This window comes from Theropithecus gelada, chromosome 8, assembly GCF_003255815.1.
Source record: "Theropithecus gelada isolate Dixy chromosome 8, Tgel_1.0, whole genome shotgun sequence".
Taxonomy (NCBI): Eukaryota; Metazoa; Chordata; class Mammalia; order Primates; family Cercopithecidae; genus Theropithecus; species Theropithecus gelada.
This window is the reverse complement of record NC_037676.1, coordinates 87430356-87446636: the sequence shown is the minus strand read 5'-3', so window position 1 is coordinate 87446636 and position 16281 is coordinate 87430356.

Here is a 16281-nt window from a genome sequence, read left to right as displayed (position 1 = left end):
AGCCAAATGATACATCTGTAGAAACATTATGGGTGGGAATCAGAATATACACACGCTATATATATGGGGTGTGTGTGTATATATAGAGTAACAAAATACATAGTATATGTATGTATATATACTATACTATGTACTATACATATAGTGTATATATATTATATATATAAAAACAATAATTTTACTAATAAAATTACTTAAAGGAAAACTTTTGAAAGAATCATACTTGACTTCAATCATGATCTAAAGATATTCTTTCAGGAAATTCAGGGATGTATGGGTTTTCATGAAAATGATTCTGAAGCCCAATTTTAGCAGCACTGAATTTCTTGTTTTTCTGTCATCAGTAAGAGGAATGCAGCGATTCATGAGCTTCTCAGCCTGTTCTTTGTCTCACCTGTGACACTAAAATAGTCCATTTTTCTAAGTGCTCCAGGCATCCCAAACTCAATTATTAACAGATTAAATTTCTATGAATGTTTAAAAACAGTTGAGGTAGATAAGAGTTGTGATTCTCTACTGTTTTCCAAATAATAAAAGTACATTGACTGACTGCATTAGTAAGAAACTACTCTGTATTCACAGGCCCTTCAAATTTTTAAAGAAATTCAGATTCATCAAAAGCTTGGGGTATAGTCAGAAAACTTGTTTTTACTGCTATGCTACTACTACCTACCTTAATAACTTTGGGAGATGTTTCTCAAAATCTTTTGTTGTATCTCAATTTCATTATTTTGATGATGGAAATGATAATAATGGCAATGACCTCACAGGCATTTGAGTTTGGGATTATAAAAGTGCTTTGTGACTAGAACAGTGAGTTGTTATTCGTATTATTGTGAACTGAACAGAACTACTCTGATGGCCACCAGCTTTATCATGGCACTAACAATAGAAAGAGAGTAGCCAATTTTCCATTTCATTATCATTCTGCCTTGCTACAGGCTATTTTAAAATGAACAGATTGTTAATAGATGCCCACCTTTTGTACCACTTATATTGTAGGGCACATAAATATATATAAAATACGAGAAGCAGCTTGGTGTGGTGGAAAGAATTTGGACTTGAATCCTGTCTCTTTCCTTCACTTCCTCTGTGATCTAGGAGTCACTTAGCTTATCTGAGCCTCCATTCACTCTTCTGTAAAAGGGGTTGAGAAATACTCATTTTAGAAGACTGGTGTAAGAATTAAAAACTGAAACTGAGTCAAGTGCCTGGCGCATTATATGTATCAGATACATTCTTATTATGGTACCTGATAAAAGGAAACTGAAAATGTCTGATGCTTAAGGAATATGCACCCCAATGCCCTCCTTATTCTTCATAAAGACATAGCTTGACCTGGGGGTTTAGCAAGTGAGACATGAGTCCTGACAGGTCACAGATGTCCCGAGTCTACTTGTATTTTATGATTTGTCCATGACTGACACTGCAACTTAACTCTTTAATGATAACTAGGTCCAGCACAAAGCTTTCTTTGAGGTCATTGCCATTATTATCATATCCATTGTCAAAATAATGAAACGGAGATACAACAAAAGATTTTGAGAAACATCCCCCAAAGTCATTAAGGTAGATAGTAGCACAGCAAGAACTTAAAAACAAATTTTCGGATGCATACAATGTGCCAGGCACTTGACTCAGTTTCAGTTTTTAATTCTCACATCAGTTTTCAGAACCAATATGTTAGATAGATAAATAGATAGATAGACAGACAGACAGACAGACAGATAGATAGATAGATAGATAGATAATAGGTAGATAATAGATAGATAATAGGTAGATTAGATAGACAGATAGATAATAGGTAGATAGGTAGATTAGATAGACAGATGAGAGATTTATTAGGGAAATTGGCTCACATGATTATAGAGGCTAAGAAGTCCTGCAGTAGGTTGTCTGCAAGCTGGAGAACCAGGGAGGCTGATAGGGTGGCTCAATCCAAGTCTTAAGGCTTCAGAACCAGGAAAGCCACTGATGTAACTCAGTCTAAGATTGAAGACCTGAGAACCTAGGGGGCGCTACTGCAAGTCCGAGGCTCCAAAGGCTGAGAATCTGGAGTTCTCATGTCCAAGGGCAGGAGAAGAATGGTGTCCCAACTCCTGGAGAGAATGAATTCCCGTTTCCTGTGCCCTCTTGTTCTATCTGGGCCCTCAAATTGGATAGTGTCTGCCTACATTGAAGGTGGATCTTCCTTACTCAGTCCATGGATTCAAATGCTAATCTCTTCTGGAAACATCCTCACAGGTATACCTAGAAATGTTTTACTATCTATCTGTGTCCCTCTTAGTCCAGTCAAGTAGACATCTAAAATTAACCATCAGAGTACCCATTGAATATTAGTAGTTTACAATTACCCAGTTCTGTTTATTTTCCTTTCCTCTTCCCTAGATTCAGGTCCCAAGCTATGTAATCAAGCATATGTCACTTATATTTTTAGGCTTCATCTTGTCCATCTGTAAAATGAAGGATTTGGGTTAGATGCCAGCTAAAGTTATTTGCATTTCTTACATTTAATGATTTCAGAAATTAGCAATCTTTTACTGCAGCAAGACTGCCCCAGATCTGTCGTTGAGGTGCTGGTGATGATTACATCTGCTATGGAAGTGGACAGATGAAATTATAATGGGGGTCCCAACCATCTGAGGACAAGCAATGAAAGAAGCCAGAGAGTCATGACAGAGAGGAACACTAAGCATTATAGGCACACTTCATTTTTGAATGAGGTCTGGTGCCACTTCTGTGGAGAACACCCACAAATTGTGGACATAACAGCCACTGAGCAGGCTGTTAAATCAGGGAAATCCTGAGAAACTCCCTTTCTGCCTCTTCCTGCAGTATGAGTGATTAGAGTTCCATTTGCCCAGTTTAGTCCAGTCTTTCCTATATAGGTTGTTCTTTCCAACTTTTAAAATTTCCTATGTAGTACCACTGTCCAGATCAACAAATGCTTATTCCTCTGAAGAAATCTGGATTCCTAGTGCTGAGGACTGGCTAAGAACTCTTGTAAATGGTTCCTTTTTCTAGTAGGACAGATTGCATCCAAAGTGAAGAAGATTTGAACAAGCATAGTGCATGCTTTGGATTGATATGCAGACCTCCTTGAGGACAGCTACACAGTGATGGGACCTCCATGTTCTAATGTAATAAATTACACTGTTAGAAAAGGGTGGTATCTGTGTCTTATTGTATGGATGTTGCTAATAATTTTCCATCTCTTTCTCTGGGTCCAACATCCCTGACTTTTAAAATTTAAATTTTCTTATCTTGGACTTGCCATTGGTCCTTTGACTGGGGGAAGATACATAAAAACGGAACAAAGCTGGATGGAGAATGACTTTGACGAGTTGAGAGAATAAGGCTTCAGACGATTGGTAATAACAAACTTCTCTGAGCTAAAGGAGGATGTTTGAAGCCATTGCAATGAAGCTAAAAACCTTGAAAAAAGATTAGACGAATGGCTAACTAGAATAAATAGTGTAGAGAAGACCTTAAAATGACCTGATGGAGCTGAAAACCATGGCACGAGAACTACATGATGCATGCACAAGCTTTAGTAGCCGATTTGATCAAGTGGAAGAAAGGGTATCAGTGATTGAAGATCAAATGAATGAAATGAAGTGAGAAGAGAAGTTTAGAGAAAAAAATAAAAAGAAAGAGAGTGTTTCTCTGGAAAATCAGTAAACTATTTTAATCTACAGTATTACCCTTATACTCACACAAAAGGGTTCTTACTTTGCTTTGGTTCTCCATTTGCCATCATATTCTCCATTATATGGAGAGTCTGTGGGTCCAACAGAACATGCCTATGCAAAATTTGCAACATCTTTTTATCTAGACCATGTTTTGGATATTTGGGATCCCAGAACATGAGGGAAGGGATGCCTTTCCCAAACAATGTTCAACTTACTTGCAGAATGTGCATGAGTCTTTTCCTTGAGTCTGGTCTCAGGCAAGATTTATAGTCCAAAATGAGAACTGCACAAATGATGAGTACATCTCTTGGCCCAAGAGGTGGCTTTGGAGTGGCTGGTTGCAGAATGGGAGATGTGGCTAGCGCTTAGTTATGTAGGTTTGAATAGACATATCTGTGGCATGAGAATCCTCATGGTGCGGAATGAAGCCAGATGCAAGGAAGAGAGAAAAAGCCAGGGACAGGAGCTGAGTGCACCTTGATGTGGGCCTGGCTTTTCCTACACTGCCACATTTTTGGGTGGCATTCTGAGGATTCCAAGAACCATAAAGGCAGAAGTGTATTTTATTTGAGATTATTGGCTTCACCTATAACTTTAGGTATTTAGGAGGGGATGGTTCCAAGATGGCTGAATAGAAACAGCTCCAGTCTATTGTTCCCCGCATGAGCAACGCAGAAGATGGATGATTTCTGCAATTCCAACTGAGGTACTGGCTTCATCTCACTGGGGATTGTCAGACAGTGGGTGCAGCCCATGGAGCAGGGTGGGGCATCACCTCACCCGGGAAGCACAAAGGGTCAGAGAATTCCCTTTCCCAGCCAAGGGAAGCCGTGACAGACAGTACCTGGAAAATCAGGACACTCCCACCCTAATACTGCACTTTTCCAATGGTCTTAGCAAATGGCACACCAGGAGATTGTATCCCACACCTGGCTCAGAGGGTCCCACACCCATGGAGCCTCACTCACTACTAGCACAGCAGTCTGAGATCAATCTGCAAGGTGGCAGTGAGGCTGGGGGAGGGGCATAACCATTGCTGAGGCTTAAGTAGGTAAACAAAGTGGCCAGGAAGCTCGAACTGGGTGGAACCCACCGCAGCTCAAGGAGGTCTGCCTGCCTCTGTAGACTCCACCTCTGGGGGCAGGGCAGAGTTTAAAAAAAGACAGCAGAAACTTCTGCAGACTTAAACATCCCTGTTTGACAGCTTTGAAGAGAGTAGTGGTTTTCCCAGCATGGAGTTTGAGATCTGAGAATGGCCAGACTGCCACCTCAAGTGGGTTCCTGACCCCTGAGTAACCTAACTGGGAGACACCTCCCAGTACAGGCCAACTGACACCTCATACAGCCAGGTGCCCTCTGAGGTGAAGCTTCCAGAGGAAGGATCAGGCAGCAACATTTGCCATTCTGCAATATTTGCTGTTCTGCAGCCTCCACTGGTGATACCCAGGCAAACAGGGTCTGGAGTGGACCTCCAGCAAACTCCAACAGACCTGCAGCTGAGGGTCCTGACTGTTAGAAGGAAAGCTAACAAACAGAAAGGACATCTACACCAAAACCCCATCTGTACATCACCATCAGCAAAGACCAAAGGTAGATAAAACCACAAAGATGGGGAGAAACCAGAGCAGAAAAGCTGAAAATTCTAAAAATCAGAGTGCTTGTTCTCCTCCAAAGGAACACAGCTCCTCACCAGCAACGGAACAAAGCTGGATGAAGAATGACTTTGACGAGTTGAGAGAATAAAGCTTCAGATGATTGGTAATAACAAACTTCTCTGAGCTAAAGGAGGATGTTTGAACCCATCGCAAAGAAGCTAAAAACCTTGAAAAAAGATTAGAGGAATGGCTAACTAGAATAAACAGTGTAGAGAAGACCTTAAATCACCAGATGGAGCTGAAAACCATGGCATGAGAACTATGTGATGCATGCACAAGCTTTAGTAGCCAATTTGATCAAGTGGAAGAAACGGTATCAGGGATTGAAGATCAAATGAATGAAATGAAGTGAGAAGAGAAGTTTAGAGAAAAAAAAGTAAAAAGAAATGAACAAAGACTCCAAGAAATATGTTATTATGTGAAAAGACCAAATATATGTTTGACTGGTACACCTGAAAGTGACGGGGAGAATGGAACCAAATTGGAAAACATTCTTCAGGATATTATCCAGGAGAACTTCCCCAACCTAGCAAGGCAGACCAACATTGAAATCCAGGAAATACAGAGAATGCCACAAAGATACTCCTTGAGAAGAGCAACTCCAAGAAACATAATTGTCAAATTCAACAAAGTTGAAGTGAAGGAAAATATGTTAAGGGCAACCAGAGAGAAAGGTCAGGTTACCCACAAAGGGAAGCCCATCAGACTAACAGTGGCTCTCTTGGCAGAAACTCTGCAAGCCAGAAGGGAGTGGGGGTCAATATTCAACCTTCTTAAAGAATTTTTAACCCAGAATTTCATATCCAGCCAAACTAAGCTTCGTAAGTGAAGGAGAAATAAAATCCTTTACAGAGAAGCAAATGCTGAGAGATTTTGTCACCACCAGGCCTGCCTTAGAAGAGCTCCTGAAGGAAACACTACACATGGAAAGGAACAACTGGTACCAGCCACTGAAAAAACATGCCAAATTGTAAAGACAATCAATGCTAGGAAGAAACTGCATCAACTAATGGGCAAAATAACCAGCTAACATAATAATGACAGGATCAAATTCACACATAACAATATTAACCTTAAATGTAAATGGGCTAAGTGCTCCAATTAAAAGACACAAACTGGCAAATTGGATAAAAAGTCAAGACCCATCAGTGTGCTGTATTCAGGAGGCCCATCTCAGGTGCAGAGACACACATAGGCTCAAAATAAAGGGATGGAGAAAGATCTATCAAGCAAATGGAAAGCAAAATAAAAAGCAGTGTTTGCAATCCTAGTCTCTGATAAAACAGGCTTTATACCAACAGAGATCAAAAGAGACAAGGCCATTACATAATGGTAAAGGGATCAATTCAACAAGAAGAGCTAACTATCCTAAATATATATGCACCCAATACAGGAGCACCCAGATTCATAAAGCAAGTCCTTAGAGACCCTCAAAGAGACTTAGACAACTACACAATAATAATGGGAGACTTTAACATCCCACTGTCAACACTGGACAGATCAACAGGACAGAAATTTAACAGGGATATACAGAAATTGAATCCAGCTCTGCATCAAGTGGACCTAATAGACATCTACAGAACTCTCCACCCCAAATCAGCAGAATGTACATTCTTCTCAGCACCACATTGCACTTATTCCAAAATTGACTACATAGTTGGAAGTAAAGCATTTCTCAGCAAGTGTAAAAGAATAGAAATTATAACAAACTGTCTCTCAGATCACAGTGCAATCAAACTAGAACTCAGGATTAAGAAACTCACTCAAAACCACTCAACTATATGGAAACTGAACAATCTGCTCCTGGATGACTACTGGGTACATATTGAAATGAAGGCAGAAATAAAGATGTTCTTTGAAACCAGTGAGAACAAAGACACAACATACCAGAATCTGTGGGACACATTTAAAGCAGTGTGTAGAGGGAAATTTGTAGCACTAAATGCCACAAGAGAAAGCAGAAAAGATCTAACATTGACACCCTAACATCACAATTAAAAGAACAAGAGAAGCAAGAGCAAACACATTCAAAAGGTAGCAGAAGGCAAGAAATAACTAAGATCAGAGCAGAACTGAAGGAGATAGAGACCAATAAATAAATAAATAAATAAATAAAACAAAAACAAACCTCCAAAAAATCAACAAATCCAGGAGCTGGTTTTTTGAAAAGATCAACAAAATTGATAGACCGTTAGCAAGACTAATAAAGAAGAAAAGAGAGAAGAATCAGATGGATGCAATGAAAAATGATAAAGGGGATATCAACACCAATCCCACAGAAATACAAACTACCATCAGAGAATACTATAAACACCTCTATACAAATAAACTAGAAAATCTAGAAAAAATGGATAAATTCCTGGACACATATACCCTTCCAAGACTAAACCAGGAAGAATCTGAATCCCTGAATAGACCAATAGCAGGCTCTGAAATTGAGGCAGTATTAATAGCCTACCAACCAAAAAAAGTTCAGGAGCAGACGGATTCACAACCGAATTCAACAAGAGGTACAAAGAGGAGCTGGTACCATTCCTTCTGAAACTATTCCAATAAATAGAAAAAGAGAGATTCCTCCCTAACTCATTTTATGAGGCCAGCTTCAACCTGATACGAAAGCCTGGCAGAGACACACGAAAGAAGATAATTTTAGACCAATATCCCTGATGAACATAGATGAAAAGTTCCTCAATAAAATACTGGCAAACTGAATCCAGCAGCACATCAAAAAGCTTATCTACCATGATCAAGTCGGCTTCATCCCTGGGATGCAAGGCTGGTTCAACATACAAAAATCACTAAATGTAATCCATCATATAACCAGAACCAAGACAAAAACCATATGATTATCTCAATAGATGCAGAAAAGGTCTTCAACAATATTCAACAGCTCTTCATGGTAAAAACTCTCAATAAACTAGGTATTGATGGGACGTATCTCAAAATAGTAAGAGCTATTTATGACAAACCCACAGCCAATATCATACTGAATGGGCAAAACCTGGAAGCATTCCCTTTGAAAACTGGCACAAGACAGGGATGCCCTCTCTCACCACTCCTATTCAACATAGTGTAGGAAGTTCTGGCCAGGGCAATCAGGCAGGAGAAAGAAATAATGGGTATTCAATTAGGAAAAGAGGAAGTCAAATTGTCCCTGTTTGCAGATGACATGATTGTATATTTAGAAAACCCCATTGTCTCAGCCCAAAATCTTCTTAAGCTGATAAGCAACCTCAGAAAGTCTCAGTATACAAAATCAATGTGCAAAAATCACAAACATTCCTATACACAAATAACAGACAAACAGAGAGCCAAATCACGAGTGAACTCCCATTCACAATTGCTTCAAATAGAATAAAATACCCAGGAATCCAACTTAAAAGGGATGTGAAGGACCTCTTCAAGGAGAGCTACAAAACACTGCTCAACAAAATAAAAGAAGACACAAACAAATGGAAGAATATTCCAAGCTCATGATAGGAAGAATCAATATAATGAAAATGGTTATACTGCCCAAAGTAATTTATAGATTCAATGCTATCCCCATCAAGCTACCATGGACTTTCTTCACAGAATTGGAAAAAACTACTTTAAACTTCATATGGAATGAAAAAAGAGCCCACATTGCGAAGACAATCCTAAGCCAAAAGAACAAAGCTGGAGGCATCACACTACCTGACTTCAAACTATACTACAAGGCTACAGTAACCAAAACAGCATGGTACTGGTACCAAAACAGAGATAGAGACCAATGGAACAGAATACAACCCTCAGAAATAATATCACACATCTACAACCATCTGATTTTTGACATATCTGACAAAAACAAGAAATGGGGAAAGGATTCCCTATTTAATACATGGTGCTGGGAAAACTGGTTAGCCATATGTAGAAAACTGAAACTGGATCCCTTCCTTACACCTTTATACAAAAATTAATTCAAGATGTATTAGAGACTTAAATGTTAGACCTAAAACCGTAAAAACCCTAGAAGAAAACCTAGGCAATACAATTCAGAACATAGGCATGGGCAAGGACTTCATGACTAAAACACCAAAAGCAATGGCAACAAAAGCCAAAATTGACAAATGGGATCTAATTAAACTAAAGAGCTTCTGCACAGCAAAACAAATTACTATCAGAGGGAATAGGCAACCTACAGAATGTGAGAAAATTTTTACAATCTATCCATCTGACAAAGGGCTTATATCTAGAATCTGCATAGAATTCAAACAATTTTACAATAAAAAAAAACAACCCCATCAAAAAGTGGACAAAGGATATGAAAAGACACTTCTCAAAAGAAGACATTTATGCAGCCAACAGACACATTAAAAAATGCTCATCATCACTTGCCATCAGAGAAATGCAAATCAAAACCACAATGAGATACCATCTCACACCAGTTAGAATGGCGATCATTAAAAAGTCTGGAAAGAACAGGTGCTGGAGAGGATGTGGAGAAATAGGAACACTTTTACACTATTGATGGGACTGTAAACTAGTTCAACCATTGTGGAAGACAGTGTGGCAATTCCTTAAGGATCTAGAACTAGAAATACTGTTTGACCCAGCCATCCCATTACTGGGTATATACCCAAAGGATTATAAATCATGCTGCTATAAAGACACATGCACACATATGTTTATTGTGGCACTATTCACAATAGCAAAGACTTGGAATCAACCCAAATGTCCATCAATGATAGACTGGATTAAGAAAATGTGACACATATACAGCATGGAATGCTATGCAGCCATAAAAATGGATGAGTTCATGTCCTTTGTAGGGATATGGATGAAGCTGGAAACCATCATTCTGAGCAAACTATTGCCAAGACAGAAAACCAAATGCCGCATGTTCTCACTCATAGGTGGGAATTGAACAATGAGAACACTTGGACACAGGGTGGGGAACATCACACACTGGGGACTGTTGTGGGGTGGGGGAAGGGGGAAGGATAACATTAGGAGATATACTTAATGTAAATGATGAGTTAATGTGTGCAGCACACCAATATAGCACATATATACATATGTATCAGACCTGCACATTGTGCACCATGTACCCTAGAACTTAAAGTATAATAAAAAAAAATGTAGATGTGTGCCATATGAGTCTCCATTTTTCTTTTGCTCCAAGATTCCCAAATAGTAGGTGAGTCAGTTTGTTGTATATAGAAATAGAAATTTATCCTTAAAGTCCAAATAGAGGGATGCATCCCAGGACTGCAAGGATGGTTCAACATATGCAAATCAATCAGTGTGATACATCATATCAACAGAATGAAGGACAAAAACCATATGATCATTTCAATTGATGCTGAGAAATTATTTCATAAATTTCAACATAACTTCATGATTTAAAAACCCTCAAAAAACTGGGTATAGAAGGAACATACCTCAAAATAATGAAAGCCATATATGACAGACCCACAGGCTAGTATCATACTGAATGGGGAAAAACTGAAAGCCTTTCCTCTTAGATCTGGAACACGGCAAGGATGCCCACTTTCATCACTGTTATTAAACATAGAACTGAAAGCCCTAGCCAGAGCAACCAGACAAGAGAATGAAATAAAATGCATCCAAATTGGAGAGGAAGAAGTAAAATTATCCTTGTTTGTAGATGATATAATCTTATATTTGGAAAAACCTAATGACTTCACCAAAAACTATTAGAACTGATAAACAAATTCAGTAATGTTTCAGCAGAATATAAAATCAACATACAGAAATGAGTAGCATTTCTCTATGCCAACAGTGAACAATTTGAAAAAGAAATCAAGAAAGTAATTTAATTTACAATAGCTACAAATTAAATTATATACCTAGGAATTAACCAAAAAAATGAAAAATCTCTCAATGAAAACTATAAAATGTTGATGAAAAAAATTGAAGAGGACAACAAAAAATCAAAAGATATTCCATGTTCATGGATTGGAAGAATCAGTATTGTTAAAATGTCCATATTAAAGCAATCTGCAGATTTTTTTTTTTTTTTTTTTAGACAGGGTCTCACTCTGTCACCCAGGCTGGAGTGTAATGGTGTGATCATGACTCCTTGCAACTCCTGCCTACTGGGCTCAAGTGATCCTCCCACCTTAGTCACCCAAATAGCTGGGACTACTGGTGTGTGCCCCCACAGCTGGTTAATTTTGTTTTGTATATTTTGTAGAGGTAGGGTTTTGCCATGTTGCCCAGGCTGGTCTCAAACTGCTGGGCTCAAGCAATCCTCCTAATTTGGCCTCCCAAAGTGCTGAGATTACAGGCATGAGTCCCCATGCCTGGCTTGCAACCTACAGATTTAATGCAATCTCTATCAAAATACCAATGACATTCTTCACTGAAAAAGAAAAAAAATTCTAAAATGTATATGGAACCACAAAAAACCCAGAATAGCAAAAGCTATCCTGGGCAAAATGAACAAGACTGGAGGAATAACATTACCTAGCTTCAAATGATACTACAGAGCTATAGTAACTGAAACAGCATGGTACTTGCATAAATACAGATACACAGATCAATGGAATAGAATAGAGAACCTGGAAACAAATCTGTACATCTATAGTGAATTCATTTTTGATGAAAGTGACAAAAACATATAATGGGGAAAGGACAGTCTCTTTAATTAATAATGCTGGTAAAACTGGATATTCATATGCAGAAGAATGAAACTAGATCTCTATCTCTCACCCTATAGAAAAATCAAATCAAAATGAATTAAAGACATCTAAGTCCCCAAACTATGAAACTACTAACAGAAAACACTGGAGAAACTCTTCAGGACATTGACTTGGGCAAGGGTTTCTTTCTTTCTTTTTTTTATTATTATACTTTAAGTTTTAGGGTACATGTGCACAACATGCAGTAATATGTTGCCACAAACACAGGCAACCAAAGCAATAATGGATGAATGGGATCACGTCAAGTTAAAAAGTTTCTGCACAGCAAACAATCAACAAAGTGAAGAGACAACTCACAGAATGGGAGAAAATCTTGGCAAACTACTTATCTGACAAGGGATTAATAACCAGACTATATAAGGAGCTCGAACAACTCTGTAGGATAGTATCTAATAATCTGATTTAAAAATGTGTAAAAGATCTGAATAGACTTTTCTCAAAAGAAGACATACAAATAGCAAACAGGTATATAAAAAATGTTCAACCTCATTGATCATTAGAGAAATGTGAATCAAAACTACAATGAAGTATTATCTCACACCAGTTAAAATGGCTTTTATCCAGAAGACAGGTAATAACAAATGCTGTCAACAATATGGAGAAAAGAGAAGCCTCATACACTCTTGGTGGGAATGTAAATTAGTACAATCCCTATGGAGAACAGTTTGAAGGTCTCTCAAAAATCTAAAAATAGAGCTATCATATGACTCAGCAATCACACTCCTAGGTATACATCCAAAAGAAAGGAAATCAGTATATCAAAGAGAAATCTGAACTCCCATGTTTACTGCAGCACTATTCACAATAGCCAGCAAAATGCACAATTTGGTGGCAACACAAATGACTGTCAACAGATGAATAGATAAAGAAAATGTTGTATATACACACAATGGAGTACTATTCAGCCATAAAAATAAGGAGATCCTGTCATTTGCAAAAACATGGATGGAACTAGAGGTCATGATGTTAAGTGAAGTAAGCCAGACACAGAAAGACAAACTTTGCATGTTCTCACTTATTTTGGGGAGCTAAAAATTAAAACAATTGTACTCATGGAGATAGAGAGTAGAATGACAGTTACTAGAGACTGGAAAGGGTAGAAGTGGTGGGGGGTGAGGGGAAAGGAGTGATTGCTGATGGGCAGAAAAAACAGGATAACTAAGATCTAGTATTTGATAGCACAACAGGGTGACTATATTCAATAATAATTTAACTTTACATGTAAAAATAACTAAAAGAGTATATTTGGATTGTTTGTAACACAATAGTAAATGCTTGAAGTGATGAATACCCCATTTACCCTGATGTAATTATTAAACATTGTATACTTGTATCAAAATATTCTATATACTCCACAAATATATATACCTACTATGTACCCACAAAAATTAAAAATAAAATACATTTTTAATCCAAATTGGGACATGTTTTTTCAATTTGCTTGGTGTTCTCATGTAATATTTACTATCTCTTTTTTTAATAAGAAATGTGATTACTACCCTTGATTCAAAAGGATTTATTTTGTTACCCAAGAAAGCAAAAATGCTTTGTGACACAGGTTATCTGTAGTGCTAGTTAGAGTAACTACTGACTGTTTTCAATTCCTAGACTTTGGGAAATATTGACAGGCCCTCACATCCTCAACTTCAGTGTTACTAATACCTGTAGAACTGCTGAAACTGTTTGGGGCTTAGGTTCACAGAGGTGAGTCAGAGGATTTTATTCTTTTGGATTTTAACATAATGGCTTTTCTCATATTAGGCCCCTTCAGGAAGAAGAAAATAAGAAAAAAACCTGTTGTTAAAATTCAAAGAAGGTTTACTAGCTAACTTCAGAAAGATGCTGGAAAGAATGATTAATTTTTATACAACATATTTGAAAATGTACTAGTTAATAAAAGGAATGCTATCCAGAATGGAAGCAACTTTTTCAAAAGCTTATTATCCTGGAGTCTTGCACATCAATGCTCATGATTTCCTGGGTACAGTAATAGCAACACCTATTTATGCACTACTTGTCATTTGAGATTTTTAAAATGATAAATACCTGCTGTTTGGAATCTGCCTCTAGTTTGAATACCAAAATGACAGTATAGTTCAGAACTTCATGGTTCACCTAATGGGTATGTCTTGTTTACTGTTGAAATGTTCTAATATTCATTTACATGATAATGACAACAAAAAGGAGAGCAGTGTTCTTTACCAATGGAGCTGCAGTCACACCAGAATTATCTTCTTATAAAACATCAGAGTGACAGGGATTATGGTTGCTTTTATGTTCTGGGAATTATTTAATTTTAACAACTTAGAGAGATGCCACTACTATGAATTTGGGTATTTTCTTTTTTCTTATGCCTAGCATTGCTTATTTTTATAATTTGTTGATTTCTGAACCTAGGGCGAAAAGATCTATTTATATATTTTCCCCTCAGAAACAATACCAATTTGGTAGATATCTCAATAACTTACCTAGTTTTTCAAGATGAAAGTGATATACTAGTAGAATGATTGATTATATAATTCATGTAGAAGACCATGGGACTAGAATTCCCTTACATCTTTGGAGTCAAAATGGGAGATGAGTGGGAGTAGAGGGCTACCAATGACTGAAATGATGGTGCACTGACTTTTGATAAAGGATTAAGAAAAGATCTTATCTCATTAAATATATCTGTGTTCACCTAGTATTACAGTGGGTCATTTTGTATATGTGTCTATTACAGTTTTTTTCCCTTTGTAAATGTCATGAAACTAGTGATTTGACTTTTAAAAAACTATTATATTCAACAACTGATATCCAAGCAGAAAAAAAGTGACCAGCTGCTGTTATAGCGCACTATTCCAAAGCTGCCTTATCCACACACAAGAAAGATTACCAACTCAATTTTCAAAATAGCGTAAAAAAAGAGGAAGGTGAATATTACCTAATGTTGTAACAAGAGGAAACGTTGAGCAAAGAAGTTAATCATAATTATTGTAAATTATTCACTGCAAAAATGGAATAAGGAGTAACTGCTACTGTCTGATTTTTTGAAAAACAAAATGTGGAATAAAATATAAAGTAAGACAAGTTGACAGTAGGTTACGAAAAGGATAATAGTATTTTTTTCAAATCTAAGAAATTACGTATTGATGTGCAAGCTACCTCTGCTCTGCGTGAAAATAGAATTTACAGAGTTAGAAGAATGTGGAAGGAACAAGAGAGACACCTTAGAATTACCGTTATTCCACATGGGAGGGGAATTCTGTATTCCTGAGATTGTAGTTCCCCTCTGACCCTGGAGTGCTACATAATGTTTTTATTTTATTTATTTATTTATTTATTTATTTAATTTAATTTTATTTTTTTTTTTGAGACGGAGTCTGGCTCTGTCGCCCAGTCTGGAGAGCAGTGGCGCGATCTCTGCTCACTGCAAGCTCTGCCTCCTGGGTTCACGCCATTCTCCCTCCTCAGCCTCCCGAGTAGAATAGCTGTGACTGCAGCCGCCCGCAACCATGCCTGGCTAATTTTTTTTTTTTTTTTGTATTTTTAGTAGAGGTGGGGTTTCAACATGTTAGCCAGGATGGTCTCGATCTCCTGACCTCGTGATCCACCCGCCTTGGCCTCCCAGAGTGCTGGGATTATAGGCGTGAACCACCGCACCCGGCCAGAGTGCTACATAATTTTGACGATGGTTTCTTAGAAGAGTAAACCTGAATTGATAGACTATTCTGGAAAGACAATAGGTGTACCCACATGGGGAGTATGTTTATTATTCTATTCTCATGGTCTTCTACAAGGAGAAAGAGTAGGTGTCTCCTTTGCCCTCACAGTGCCTTCAGAAAAAATGTTGCCTCTTAATGTAAATGTAATTAAATATATTTTAAAAATACTTACTATGTATTTTAAAAGTCTAACAGGTTCAAAACATCTTTAAATATAATATGATTTAATATTAATTAATGAGTTTGAAATTGATAATTTAATTTTCTGTAACAATACTTAGTCCTCTCTTCCAAAATGGAAATTATACAACTTGACCAATGTTCTATGTGAAAATAATTTCCTTGATTTCTATTTACTATGAGCATCTGCATAGAAGTGTTATTCTTTTCTATGCTTATGAATCTAGTTAATTGTTCAAATTGTGCTAGAGTATAAATATTTTGGAATACATATTTCATTAGATTCATTTACAACATAGATGGTTTCCAATGGGAATTTCTTACACTAACCTGTTTATCAAAAAAAGGTGAAAATGTATCATCT